Below are 12,260 nucleotides of genomic sequence, written 5' to 3'. Positions count from 1 at the left end.
CAGGGTTGGCTCCTCCTAAGAGTTGTAAAAGAGAATCTCTTTGGGGCTCTTCCCTTGCTTTATTGATGGCTGGCCATCTTCTACCTGTGTCACTGCTTCCTGTCTTCCCGTCTTCCTGTGTGTGTCTCTCACCAACCCTACTGAATTAGAGCTCACCCTAATTACCTCATTTCAACTTTATGACTTCTGTGAAGACTTTGCAACTAAGGGCTCATGCTAAGGACCTGGGGATAACGACTCCAACATGTCATTTTTTTTTTTTTGAAGGGACAGAATTCATCCCGCGACAAGGCCACTGACAGAAGCTGTGCCGTTGGCAAATCCAGCAGGGAGAGAGCAAGGAATTAAATATTTAACTTTTTTTCTCTCCTCTTATTCCCCCAGGCTAGTAGATCCCACTAACAAACCTCACTGGAAGTGGAAGAGTGGGGATCCTGGGTGGCACAGGTCTATGAGCTGGCCTCCCAAGCCCCCGCAGAACAGAGGAGGGTGGAGCGTGGATCTGAACAGCCAAACAGGGACTATCCAGCACAGCCAGTCTGGGCAGTGGGTACACCCAAAGCAGCTAGCACTTTCCAAGCAGGTAAGTCTACCTGTTGAATCTCTGATCTCTGGAGAGAGTTGAGAACCCAAGTTGCTTGGGAATCCTTCCTGGCTTTGTTCTATATAAAAGCTTAATCTTCATGAGGAAATTGCTCCTGAGTAAAGAAGTTGGTAGGAAATAGAAGCAGATGAAAGAACAAAGGTCTTGCCTGGGAAGGTGGCTCAGTGGTAGAGTGCTTGCCTCGCATGCATGAGGCCCTGGGTTCGATTCCTCAGCACCACATAAGCAGAAAAAAGCCAGAAGTGGCGCTGTGGCTCAAGTGGTAGAGCGCTAGCCTTGAGCTGAAGAGCTGAGGGACAGGGCCCAGGCCCAGAGTTCAAGTCCCAGGACCAGACCTCCCCCCCCAAAAAATTAAAAGAACAAAGGTCTTGGCTTGGTGGGGTGGGGTTGGAGCCATAGTATGGAGTCCAGATAGAGAAGAGGGTGTGAAGAATGAAGAAGTTGCAGGGACTGGCGATTCCCCAGGCAGGCAGAGTCCTGCTTCTCTTTTTGGAAGTGCTTAGGAGAGGTAGCAATGTGTTAGAGTGGCCTGAAATGATTGTGCTCCTGAGATCTTGCGGGTTAACATGGAGCCTATCTGAGCTGTGTGACATGGTGAAGATTTGCTTCCCCAACAACCTCACTTGATATAAAGAAAACAAGCTAAAAAAGTAAACAACAGACACCCAGCGCCCAGCACACCTCCGCTCCCAGCCGCCACCTCAGCCATCCGGGCCTTGCTCTACTCCAACTTGGAAAAAAATGTCTCAACCTACAGAGTATAAGAGATGCATCAAGTCCCTGATTGCTGTTTTCCAGAAGTATGCTGGAAGGGATGGGAACAACTCAATTCTGTCCAAGACAGAGTTCCTAAGGTTCATGAATTCAGAACTGGCTTCCTTTACAAAGAACCAGAAGGATCCTGGTGTCCTTGACTGCATGATGAAGAAGCTGGACCTCAACTCCGATGGTCAGCTAGATTTCCAAGAATGTCTTAATCCTATTGGTGGCTTAGTCATAGCTTTCCATGGCAGCTTCCTCAGCTCCCATCCTCAGAAGTGTATCTGAGCTTCTGTGGGCCTGGCCTCAAACCTTCCTCTTCCCCTCGAGCCACTCAATTGTCCTTCTCCCAACCCACATTTACCCTGAGCTGAATACACCTGCCACACTGGGCAGCCCACTCCTGGGAGCAGTCATAAAATAATACTTTTTAAAACCCCCCCCACACACAAAGGAAACAACAAAAAACAAGCTCAAAAGTAAAATCTGCTGGGCGCTGGTGGCTCACGCCTGTAATCCTAGCTACTCAGGAGGCTGAGATCTGAGGATCGAGGTTCAAAGCCAGCCCGGGCAGGAGAGACCGTGAGACTCCTATCTCCAATAAACCACCAGAAAACCGGAAGTGGCACTGTAGCTCAAGTGGTAGAGCGCTCGCTTTGAGCTGAAGAGCTGAGGGACAGCGCCCAGGCCCAGAGTTCAAGCCCCACGACCGACAAAAAAAAAAAAAAAAAAAAAGTAAAATCTATCTGTCCTATATATATAGTATGTATGTTATATATAATACACAATTGTTATATAATGTATATAATATTGTATATGTTATATACATATGTATATATATGTTATATAATAGATAATATAGTCTTATCTATTATATATATTTTTTGTGTGCATATGTTGGTACTGGGACTTGAACTCAGAGCTCTACACTCTCACTTGACTTATTTGCTAAAGGTTAGCACTTTACCACTCGAGCCATAACGCCACTCTGGCTTTTTGCTGACTGATTGGATGTAAGAGGCTGAAGGTTTTTCCTGCCTGGGCTGTCTTTGAACTGCAGTCCTCCAATCTCAGCCTTCTGAGTGGCTAGGATTACAGGTATGAACCACCAGCATCCAACTCTCATATACTTTTGAAAAATATTCATTAGTAGACAAGCTCAACACAGCTTCTATGGTCTATTTTGGAAGTTCTTTGAAGTCTCAGTTTTCTGTCTTTTAAGTAATGAGGCCACAATGTAGATGAAAGGCTGATTCAAGTCTCACCCAGAACCCTGTCACCTCATGTTGGCCAACAAACAACAAGCAGAGGTTGAGCATGCCTCATAATCATTAATGCTGTTCCAAGACTGATACAAGCCCCTGGTGTTATAAAAAACAGCTTTTCTCTGGTGAAAAAAAAAGAATTATTTAGAAATGTGTGAAATGAGTATTAGAATAGACCTGTCATTTGTGAAAATTGTGAAATAATGATTCAAAAGAGCTTCTTTGTGGAAGCCACTTTCTGATTTGAAGATTTGCTGACCACTCCTGGCATGGGAAAGTGCCGATTAGAGCACAAGCTGCATCTGGTTAACTTTCGGTCACTGGTTCCTGTAAATAAATGTCATTCTATCTTTGCCAAAACTTTAATATTCACAAGGTAGGTAGGTTTTCTTCAGTGCTGAGGATAAAAACCAAGCACTTGCTCATGCTAAGCCAGCACTCTGTGGAAATACACCTTCAGACCCAAGTATTTGTTTATTTAAAGTAAATTTACTTTTTTTAAATGCCAATTTTTAAAATTTTTCTTATTTTTGGCCAGTCCTGGGGCTTGGACTCAGGGCCTGGGCACTGTCCCTGGGCTTCTTTTGTTCAAAGCTAGCACTCTACCATTTGAGCCACAGCTCCACTTTTGGTTTGTTCTGTTAATGTGGTAATGAGGAATTGAACCCAGGGCTGTATGCATACTAGGCAAGCATTCTACCCACATTCCCAGCCCTGCCAATTTTTTTTTTTTTAAAGCAGCAGCAATCTGGGAATCCAGACTAGGAAAATGCTTAAATATTTTCTTTTTTTTTTTGGTCCGGTCGTGGGACCTGAACTCTGGGCCTGGGTGCTGTCCCTCAGCTCTTCAGCTCAAGGCTAGCGCTCTGCCACTTGAGCCACAGTGCCACTTCCGGCTTTTTTCTTTTTTTGCTTATATGGTGCTGAGGAATCGAACCCAGAGCCTCAGGCATGCAAGGCAAGCGCTCTACCTCTGAGCCCCTGCTTAAACATTTTGACATCACATCCTTCTATGTGAATTGCCAAAACAGGAACATATTGAATCCTGTCTAAGGTTCTGAAAGTGCCAGAATTTGTTTTCTTTGTCTTGGTTCCAAGAATGAATGGCGAAGGTTTGTGTTTGTTAGTTTTGTTGGCTTGATCTGGTGTTTTTGGTAGTACTTGGGTTTAAGTTCAGTGCCTGGTGTTTGATCTGCAGGAACTCTACCATTTGAGCTACACTCACATGAAGCTAGGCAGAGGTTCTCCTAGGGGGCTCCCAAGCCAGACAAAGATGCTGTACCAGGCTTAGCATGTCCAAGGGGCCAAGTAGGCTTAAATAATAAAAAGAATGGACTATTGAAACTCTTTTTTTTTTTTGTCAGTCATGGGGCCTGAACTCTGGGCCTGGGCACTGTCCCTGAGCTCTTCAGCTCAAGTTAGCGCTCTACCACTTGAGCCACAGTGCCACTTCTGGCTTTTTCTGCTTATGTGGTACTGAGGAATCAAACCCAGGGCCTCATGCATGCAAGGCAAGCACTCTACCACTGAGCCAACTTCCCAGCTCATCAAAGTCTTATCTTTTTCCTGAGCAGTGCATAACCTCCCAATGTCTTAGTTTTTCCAGGTTGGTAGGCTCAGGATCATAGTGAAATCAATTTAGGAAATATATATAGAAATAGACAATACGGCCTTATACACTTGAGTTCTGAGTTTTACCTGCTATGCCATGTTGAATTCATTTTTTTCTTTCAAATGCTTTTTGCTCACTCTTGTAAGACTTTATACCTTGCAGATTGGACTAAGGCTACAGTAGCAGAGAAGAAAAAACATAGGCTTTGCTCTGCGGTTCCTCACAGTTGACTATTGTATAATAATTATTGTTTACTGATGCTGATGTACTACAGTCCCCAGACAACCCCACAAGATAGGTATTATCTATAGTCATCTCCGTTTGATAGCTGAGAAACCTGGGGCCCAATGAAGATCACACAAAGAAGTGAGAATGTTTTGAACTCAGGACCCTGTGCTTGCTAGGCAGGTGCTCTACCACTTGACACACACCTCCATCCTTTTTGTTTTAGTTATTTTTTTTAATATGACCTTGCAAATAGGACCTGATACTGGATACTTATCCTGATCCTGATCCCATTTATGCTTCTAGGAAATAGCCAGGAAATAGGCATATATCAGTATGCCTAGCTTTATATTAGTGGAGATGGGAATCTCATGAACTTTTTGCCTAAGCTGGCCTTGAACCCTGATCCTCTCAATCTCTGTCTCACAAGTAGCTAGGACTACAAGTGTGAGCCTCAGTACCTAGTTAGAGATTTATATTTTGTTTGTTTTGCCAGTCCTGGGGCTTGAACTAAGGGCCTAGGTACTTCCCTGAGCTTCTTTTTGCTCAAGGCTACTGCTCTACCACTTGAGCAACTTCCAGCTTTTTCTGTTTATGTGGTGCTGAGGAATCAAACCCAGGGCCTCATGTATACTAGGCAAGCATACTACCACTAAGCTACCTTCCCAACCTGAGATTTGCACTTTTTACCCCATACTATATTACCTATCCAGGAGAGTACGGGGATAGAAATATAAATTACTAAAGACAATGCATATTATTTAATCCACAAGGTATCAGAGCCCCCCAAAATAGGCATAGTTGGCTCAGGGTTTGAGGAGGTATCCTTTGGGTGAGGTGTCATCTGAGTAGAATTGGAAAGTGTGAATGGACATCACACGGACAGGAGAAAAGAAATGCCAAGGAGAGGGTAGGAGATAGTTTGCTCCACAAATACTTCTTCAAGTCCATCTTTGTTCAGTCATTGTTTGGCACTGGGGGTATAACAAGGACAGAGTATGTAAAGAACTTACATCTTGAGCTATCATTCCATTACCTTACGCATTGAAATGATTTTTAGCACATTACCTCTATGCCTCATTACAAACTACCCCTATCTTAATCAGTAAGCAAACCAAAGAATAGAAGGGTACTTCTCCAACCTGGTCAAAGTTATCTATGGATCACCCACAGCTAACCTCATGTTTAATGGTGGAAGACTGAAGAACAAGGTGAGTGTGTCCTCTCTTGACAGACTTAAATATTGTACTAGACATTCTAGCCAATGCTACCAGGCAAGAACATTAACTACTACAAGGCATATGGATTGGTAAAGAATTTTGAATTTTAAAATAAAATGGTAGATCATGGTTTTAGAATGTCATCCAATGGAATTTAAACATTACTGCATAAGTGAAAAGAAAAAAGCCGGAAGTAGCACTGTGGCTCAAGTGGTACAGCGCTAATCTTGAGCTGAAGAGCTGAGGGACAGCGCCCAGGCCCAGAGTTCAGGCCCCACAACCGGACCCCAAAAAAACAAAAAAACAAAATACATAGCACCATGCTATGTATCCCCATCCATATAGTTTTCTTTATTTTAGCACTGGGGGTTGTATACAGGACATGGTTTGTTTTTTTTTGTTTTTTTGTTTGTCGGTGGTGGGGCTTGAACTCTGGGCTTGGGCGCTGTCCCTCAGCTCTTCAGCTCAAGGCTAGCACTCTACCACTTGAGCTACAGCACCATTCCGGTTTTCTGGTGGTTTATTGGAGATAGGAGTCTCACTGTCTCTCCTGCCCGGGCTGGCTTTGAACTGCGATCCTCAGATCTCAGCCTCCTGAGTAGCTAGGATTACAGGCGTGAGCCACCAGCGCCCGGCTCACAGGACATGTTTTTTGTTTTTATTTTTTATTTTTGCCAGTCCTGGGGCTTCAGCTCAGAGCCTAGGTACTGTCCTTGAGCTTCTTTTTGCTCAAGGCTAGCATTCTACCACTTGAGCTACAGTGCCACTTCCAGCTTTTTCTGTTTATGTGGTACTGAGGAATGGAACCTGGGGCTTCATGCATTCTAAGCAAGCACTCTACCACTAAGCCACCCTTCCAAGGCCGTACACAGGGCATGTTAAGTATGAGCGCTATCACCAAGATACAGCTCTAGTCTATCATTATCCATTTAGATATACTGCATTAAAAAAGTAAAAGCACCCTTTTAAAATAAATTAAACACAATTCTATTTTCTCCTTGAACATGAAATTTCTATTTTATTTTCTCCATGCAGAAGTTTATAGTAGCATAAAAAAATTCTAGAAAGTCTTGCACATCTCTACCATAGGAATGTGCCTTTTCATAGAAATTTAATTGCCTGGGATCATGATCCTCCAAGAAATTTCTTAGCTATCATTCTGAGTATTATTATTCCATGATTAATCAGATTAACACACAGTATCATTTATTATTTTTATTTATATTTTTGGCAATCCCAGGGTTTGATGTCAGGATCTTTTTTTTTTTTTTTTGGGTCCAGTCATGGGGCCTGAACTCTGGGCCTGGGCGCTGTCCCTCAGCTCTTCAGCTCAAGGCTAGCGCTCTACCACTTGAGCCACAGCGCCACTTCCGGCTTTTTTTCTTTTTGCTTATGTGGTGCTGAGGAATCGAACCCAGGGCCTCATGCATGCAAGGCAAGCGCTCTACCCCTGAGCCACCTTCCCAGCCCCTGATGTCAGGATCTTGTGCTTACTTAACAACCATGCTACTGCTGAAGTATCCCTCTAGCCTTTTTGGCTGTTATTTTATTTTATTATAAAGGTGCTGTTCAGGGGGGTTACAGTTACATGAGTAAGGTAATGAGTACATTTTTTGTTGAATATTATTACCCATTAGTTTGTTTTTCTCCCACTATCCCTTCTTGGCTGTTATTTTGAGATAAGGCTTTATATCCTGCCTGGACCGTGACAGGTCTAAATTAGACTTTCATAGCTAGAAAAACAGGAGTATGCCACCATGCCCAACTATTGGTTGAGAATGGCTCTCACAAACTTTTCTGACTCAAACCATGATATTCCAGATCTCATCCACTCAAGTAGTCAAGTAGGTAGAATTCTAGGTATGAGCCAATGGCACCTGGCCTGATTTTTTTTTTTTCTTGTCAGTCATGGGGCTTGAACTCTGGGACTGAGCGCTGTCCCTCAGTTCTTCAGCTCAAGGTGAGCACTCTACTACTTGAGCCACAGCGCCACTTCCAATTTTCTGGTGGTTTATTGGAGATGAGTCCTATGGACTTTCCTGCCCGGGCTGGCTTTGAACTGCAATCCTCAGATCTCAGCCTCCTGAGTAGCTAGGATTATAGGCATGAGCCACTGATGCCCAGCACCTGGCCTGATTTTTATCTTTTTTTTTTTTTTTTTGGTCCGGTTGTGGGGCCTGAACTCTGGGCCTGGGCGCTGTCCCTCAGCTCTTCAGCCCAAGGCTAGTGCTCTACCACTTGAGCTACAGCGCCACTTCCGGCTTTTTTTTTTCTTTTTGCTTATGTGGTGCTGAGGAATTGAACCCAGGGCCTCAGGCATGCAAGGCAAGCGCTCTACCACTGAGCCACCTTCCCAGCCCCCTGATTTTTATCTTTAATGAGCTTTTACTGCAAATACATTTCAGTGCACTATAAGGTAAGTTTTATTGAAATCCTTAATTTTTTTTTTCTTTTTTGTTGGTCATGGGTCTTGAATCCTGGGCCTGGGCGCTGTCCCTGAGCTCTTCTGCTCAAGGAGAATGCTCTATGACTTGAGCCAAAACACCACTAATAGTTTTCTGATGGTTAATTGTAGATGAGTCTCATGGACGTTTCTGCCTGGGCTGGCTTTGAACCGTGATTCTCAGATCTCAGCCTCTTGAGTAGCTAGGATTACAGGAGTGAGCCACTGGCACCTGGTGAAATCCTGCATCATTCTATACTTTTTTCGGAAGAAAACTTGTTCACCTGATGTAAGTATTTGGGAATGAAACACATTTTAATAAAGCAATAGCACTGTTTTTTTGTTGTTTTTTTTTTTAAACTCTTTAAATGTAGTATGCCAAAAGTCACATAATCAAAGCCAAAACTCACTTTAATGACCAACTAGATGACAATTCCAAGAGATTCTGATTCAATTTCATTGAACACAAATAATTGGAAACCATTAGACTTGCAAAAGTATATGTTACACAGTCATCAATTTCACTGTTACTCAGTCACATTCTTAATCTAGACACACTAGTGTTCAGCACATTAGTTTATTTGGACCTCTGGGAGATTTACAGCCCCTAAGACACTTGAGATTCCTTAGGGAGAAAAGAGGTTTTCTTTGTGTGTGTGCAAGTACTGGGGCTTGAACTCAGGGCCTGGGTGTTGTCCCCCTTAGCTTTTTTTGTTTAAGGCTAGCACTCTACTACTTGAGCCACAGCTCCACTCCCTGCTTTTTGGTAATTAACTGGAGATAAGTGTCTCATGAACCTTCTTGCCCAGGCTTGCTTCAAACTGTGAACCTTGAACCTCAGCCTCCTGAATATCCAGTATTATAGAGGCTGGGTCAGAGGCATTTGTTTTTGTTTTCTTTCTTGCTTATTTTGTTTTTTTTTCCCACCACTCCTTGCAATGGTAGCTCCATAAAAGCCAAGCTGTTTGAAAGATATCAACTTAGGAGGAACTCAAGAAGTATATGTAGCATATTGTAAAGAATGCAAAATGGTCAGTATTGGGTCTGTACACTGGGAACAAGGACAGGAGACAGAGACAAAGGCATTCAGTACACAATTTGGTCCAAATTATTCCAAAAGCACCAAATGCCCACCCTTTCACAATTGAAGCAGCAGCATAGAACAAAGGTCTAATCTTTGGAATCCACCGGAGTTTGACTTTTGTTGTTGTTGTTGCTGTCTGTTGTGGAGCTTGAACTCAGGGCACTCTTCTTGAGCCTCTTTGTGCTCTACCACTTGAGCCACACTGCCACTTCTGGGGACTTTTCTGCCTGGGCTGGCTTTGAACCATGATCCTCAGATCTCAGCCTCTGAGTAGCTAGGATTATAGGTGTGAGCCACCAGCACGTGGCTGGGTTTGACTTTTGTATATGTGTGTGTGTGCATGTGTGCATCTGCGTTTGTGTGTGTGTTTGTCCTAAGGCTTGAATTCAGGGCCAGGGTGCTGTCTCTGAACTTTTTTGTTAAAAACTAGTGCTCTACCACTAGAGTCACAGCTCCACTTTGGCTCTTTTTGACGATTAATTGGAGATAAAAGTCTTAAACGTGGATCCTGAGATCTCACCCTCCTGAGTAGCTAGGATTATAGGCATGAGCCACAGATGCCCACCCTGGATTTGACTTTTGAGAAGGATATTGAATAGCCTGTGACTCTGGGCAAACCCCTAATCTCAGGTTCTTCACATGGATAAAAAGGATAATTGTTCCTACTTCAAGGACAGGCAGTGAGGAAGTGACAATTAAATACAATTCTTGTGACACTAAGTAAATATAGATTGTCCTCTGTCCTGGCCCTGCCTCTTTTCCTTTGGTGACACTACCCTGCACTCTTGCCAGCTCAGAAATTTGTGTTATTGGGCTTGAGTCCCTGCTGCTATAGATGCTAAGCAGTGGACGGTGTGTTAGGGTGGGGTCCCCAGGTGGAATCCCAGGGTTGTTTCCTCAGTCAGATAACAGGCTAGTGACTGTCCTGCCTCACAGGATTTTGGGGCAGCTTCACATGTTAACTTTGATGAAGTGCTTAGAGCAGAGTCTGGCACACAATAAAAGCGTAAATACATGAGGGCTGTTATTTTGGCCTGCCTGTAGGCACTGGTGAAAATAATGTGTGTGAGCTGGGAGAGAAGGGGCAGCCCAGAGTAATAGTGGGGTAGGAGAGTGAGGGTCTTTGCAGACACTGCCTCATACATACCTTTTATGACAGGTGTATTGAGCTGTCACACAGACTCAAGTCCTAAGGGGAAATGGAAATCCATGGGTGAGTCTTGGTGGATATAGCAGGACATGATAGGTAAGTGGCTCTCCAACCACATTTTCTTCAAGGCGTCTATCTCCAGGACTTCCCCGGGACCCATGCAGAGGATAGGAGCCAGTCCTTTCCTGCCTCCCTTGTCCATCCCCCTCCAGCTGTCATCTTTGACCCTACTCCACCAGTGCACCCAGCAGCCCAGTCCCAGGGTTACAGTCTCTCCCTTCCCTGGCTTCATGCTTTCCTTCAGATCCAGAGATCATACTGTAAAACCTCAGACAAGCATAAAACAGCACATGGCCAACACTTGAATATACTTTGTGGTGGGGGGGGCGCGGGGGGGCTGCGCCCTGAACTCTGGATCCAGGCGCTGTCCCTCTGCTCTTCAGCTCAAGGCTAGAACTCTATCACTTGAGCCACAGCTCTACTTCTGGCTTTTTTCTGCTTATATGGTGCTGAGGAATCGAAACCAGGGCCTCATGCATGCAAGGCAAGCACTCTACCACTGAGCCACCTACTCATCCCTGAATACACTTTAAAGAAATATGACCTAGGGCTGGGAAGGTGGCTCAGTGGTAGAGCGCTTGCCTTGCATGCATGAGGCCCTGGGTTCGATTCCTCAGTACCACATAAGCAAAAAGAAAAAAGCCGGAAGTGGCGCTGTGGCTCAAGTGGTAGAGCGCTAGCCTTGAGCTGAAGAGCTGAGGGACAGCGCCCAGGCCCAAAGTTCAGTCCCAACAACCGGACCCCCCCCCAGAAAAAAAAAGAAATATGACCTAATTTATGAAACAGTAACTCCTCTGCACCACACCATAATAACAACAACAATAAAAATACAGTTAAAAAAATAAATATGGGGCTGGGAATGTGGCTTAGTGGTAGAGTGTGTAGAATGCATGAAGTCCTCAGTTTGATTTGGTTCCACATAAACTGAAAAAGCCAGAAGTGGCATTGTGGATCAAAGTGGTAGAGTGCTAGCCTTGAGCAAAAAAGAAACTCAGGAGCCAGGTGCCAGTGGCTCACGCCTGTAATCCTAGCTACTCAGGAGGCTGAGATCTGTGGATCATAATTCAAAGCCAACCCATGCAGGAAACTCAGTGAGACTCTTTTTTTTTTTTTTTTTGGTCCAGTCGTGGGGCCTGAACTCTGGGCCTGGGCGCTGTCCCTCAGCTCTTCAGCTCAAGGCTAGCGCTCTACCACTTGAGCCACAGCGCCACTTCCGGCTTTTTTCTTTTTGCTTATGTGGTGCTGAGGAATCAAACCCAGGGCCTGAGGCATGCAAGGCAAGCACTCTACCACTGAGCCACCTTCCCAGCCCCTCAGTGAGACTCTTATCTCCAATAAACCATTAGAAAACCAGAAGTGGTTCTGTGGCTTAAGCAGTATAGCGCTCACCTTGAGCTGAAGAGTGCAGGGAAAGCGCCCAAGCCCAGAGTTCAAGCCCCATGAACGACCAAAAGAAAAAAGAAAAAAAAAAAGAAACTCAGGAACAATGCCCAGGCCCCAGAACTAGCAATAAATAAATAAATATGGAGGTAAAGTGCCAATATCACAGCTTGGCCAAGGGCAGACTTCCCTGGGTCTGACTGGAAAGCAATTGTTACCCAAGGCTTCCTAAAAAAACTTCAGGGGGCACAGGAGTGGCCTTAGTTTCTGATTACTCTGGCTGCCCCCGAAAGTTATTCAGGGTAAGAAAAAAATGATAGAAATAAGTCTGTAGACTATAGGGCTTGGGTCAGGGATGGGCAGCCAGTCAGTCTTTCTACTTTGAAAAAAAAAATCTTGGGGGCTGGGAAGGTGGCTCAGAGGTAGAGTGCTTGCCTCAAGATCACAGGGACAGGGGC

The 12,260-nt window shown here is 44.5% G+C and overlaps 1 long non-coding RNA gene across 1 annotated transcript; it reads left to right on the top strand.

The window, feature by feature from the left end:
* The first annotated feature begins 265 nt into the window (after positions 1-265).
* LOC138827759 (uncharacterized) lies at positions 266-10,775 on the top strand. The gene is made up of 3 exons (XR_011372178.1): positions 266-583; positions 8,261-8,417; positions 10,372-10,775. It is a non-coding gene; the product is annotated as an uncharacterized lncRNA (long non-coding RNA).
* Positions 10,776-12,260: the final 1,485 nt, after the last annotated feature.

The sequence above is a fragment of the Dipodomys merriami genome, unplaced genomic scaffold (genome assembly GCF_024711535.1).
Source record: "Dipodomys merriami isolate MVZ:Mamm:240054 unplaced genomic scaffold, mDipMer1.0.p SCAF_16, whole genome shotgun sequence".
In the NCBI taxonomy this organism is placed as follows: Eukaryota; Metazoa; Chordata; class Mammalia; order Rodentia; family Heteromyidae; genus Dipodomys; species Dipodomys merriami.
This window is presented reverse-complemented; position numbering and strand designations above follow the sequence as displayed.